Raw genomic sequence first — 3,133 nt, forward strand, 5'->3', positions numbered from 1 at the left:
ATCTGTTTTTTTTTCACATTCATAATTTTCTAAATATGATACTTTTGTTCTTTATTCAAACTAGAAAAAAATTATCTGAAAAAATATTTCAGTCTCTCTAAATTCTTTTAAGGTTTTTAAGTTTTGTTTCATGATTTTTAAAAATTAAGTTTACTTATCTCATTTTAGTAAGAACTTATAAATGATAAAAAATGGTTTTATTTTCTAATTAGTAAAAATATATATTGTTGCTTTAAATTTCTTCTTATTTTGTAGCACATATTTATTTTTTTAATCAAGTTTGTGTCATAAAAGAATTGAAAATCCCTATGGAGGGTAAATTATAAGACGAAATTAATTAACTTTTTTTTAAACTTCATAAGTTTTTTTAATAAATACTAATTCTTAAATATCCAACCTAAATAACAAATAACACTAAAATAGAACATTACTACAACTAAAAAGATTAAGTAAAAAAAGTATTAAGATTTAATCACAGTTTACTTAGTTTTCAAAACAATAACTGTGTTCAACATTGTATTTTGATTTAAATTATCTTTATGTACTACTTGTTTCACAGCGTTTAGTTGTTAACAGTAATTAAAGACCTTTTTTAGTTTTAGAAAATTTAAAATTAAAAAATAATATATTTCTGTTAGCTAATAGATCTATTTCTACTGTTTAGAATTGTAGAGGTTGTATTCATAAACAACGAGTATAAACAGAATGTTGTACATTAGGTTGTTGTGGGCAAAGTTATCAGCTGGTGGGATTGATGTGGAAAAGTTTAGTTTTTGTCGGGCTGGATTATTTTAATTTCATTGAATTCAGGAAAATTGCTCAACTATCAAATTTATTTTAAAAGTTCTTTCAAATCAAGAACAACTAGTGTAAATTTAGAACTTCCCTTTAATTATATCTATAACTTAAGTCTCTTCACTTCAAACCTCATAATATCTAGCGTAAATTCCATAAATATTCTATCGCGGCCATAGGTTATACCTTTCATGGTTCACATTTAACTCGATTTAAAAAATCTGAAAATTCAAGAAGACTTACAAAAATTACGTATAATCGATAAATGCCACCATAAAACTTTCTTTAAATCGTTTTAAATTGCTAACAATGTGTTTGTGTGATAATTGGCAAGATCTAAAAAAATCAGCTTAAAACTTAAAAGTCACATTATCTTGATCCTTAACATTTTGCCGTGGTTTTTGATCAGTGAAGCCATTTTAATTAAACGTTATAATCTAACTTTAAACAAACAATTACCTAAACCGGGTATTACCAACACATTAAGAATTTTTGATTAGTTTCATATGTATTTTTTATCATGTATAAATGTTTATGTGCATTAATTTTATTCTTAACCTTATAATTTTACTTTAGTTTATAGTTTTAATATTAATATGTTATATATTTTTTATTACTTAATCTACCTTATGTATATTTTATTACTTATTCTGTGTTATATATTTAGTTGTTTAATACTAATTTTTAGCTTTTTTTGCACAGATTTGTTTTTGATAATGACTGAGAAAAAGTCGAACTTTCGTCAACACGAAATAAACTATGAATTTGTAATGTGTGTATATGGTTTTCAATAATATGTTTAATTGTAATTTTAGATTTTAAATTGTTTTAATTTCTAAAATTGGAACCTATACAAGTACTATTTCTTTTAAATACATGCTTGGACTAAAATATTTTGTTAAAAAAGGATTAAGTACATATACTGTTTAAAAAACGAAAAATTAATAAATCGAATATGTACATTAGATATTCTCAAAAACTGTACTTAGTAAACCACTATGCTCACACTAAGTTATTTTTTATATTGTTGCTGTATTAAAACTACTTTTAACATGGTATAATTGTCTTTGTTCTTAGTTAGTACTCATTAATTCTTATTTTCTTTCATAAACTTCATTTTCGAAAACAAATTAAGATACAAAATAAAACTATTTAAATTATATTTTATATATTTAGAAAATGTCATTGCAAAGTATAATTGTTACAAAGTACTGTGCACACTTTAAGACTCACCACAGCTTTCAACAAATATTTTTACAAAATTTTAGAACATAAAAATAGAACCTGCTATTTTATGGTACTTTTTTATCCAGCAGTTAATTTCAAATTTAATTTTTAATTAACCTTTCGAAATAGTTTTATTTAAACACAAATTGTTTGTTTTTTATAAATATTAATTTTTAAAATATATTTTATATACTCTAGGTAAAGATAAAATAGTAATAGACAAATTATTTTTTACTTATTACAGTCAACATCGTTATAGAAAAGTTAACAAAGTATTCAAAGGTTTTATAGTATTTAAAAATTTCAATAAAGCTAAAAGAGTGCACAAAAAATACTGTACCATAAAATAAAGAAAGCAAAACATTTGCTTCAAATATATCGACTAAGATGTTTTTATTAATCCAAGTTAGGAAATATATGCATATAAGGCACAAGCTAAAAATTTATAAGTACTTTTACGCGATATTTTACAATTTAAGATTGTTATTACTCAGTATAATCTTCCTAAACTTTATTAATCGGCACCCACTCGGGTTGATAACTATATGAAGTGACATCGCATATCAATGTAATTATAACAGCATAAATTATTGTTAGGTCGTATAAGTACTTTTTATTTTTTTTCAAATTTAAAATGTTTTATAAAATGTTGCCTCTAATGTGTACTGTATAATATTTTGTATTCTGAACTTAATTTGTTATGTGTCTGCTACAGACTTATGATTACAATATGCTAGCTCACTCGTTCTTAATTTTAAAATAGATTAAACTCATAATCATTGATACATTAATTTTTAGATACTCCCCTCTTTATAAGTATTCAATTAAAAGTACAAGATTAGTTTTAAATTAAGTAATAATAAAGTTATTGTTTTAACAAAACAATATTCTATAAAAAATTCAACCATAAATAAATGCCATGTTACCAACAAAAAAATAATTGTCTTTGTTCTTAGTTAGTACTCATTAGTTCTTATTTTCTTTCATAAACTTAGATTTCGAAAACAAATTAAGATACAAAATAAAACTATTTAAAATATATTTTATATATTTAGAAAATGTCATTGCAGAGTTGAATTGTTCTTAAGTACTGCACACTTTAAGACCCACT

This window comes from Thalia democratica, chromosome 1, assembly GCF_965202585.1.
Source record: "Thalia democratica chromosome 1, ktThaDemo2.hap1.1, whole genome shotgun sequence".
Lineage (NCBI taxonomy): Eukaryota > Metazoa > Chordata > Thaliacea > Salpida > Salpidae > Thalia > Thalia democratica.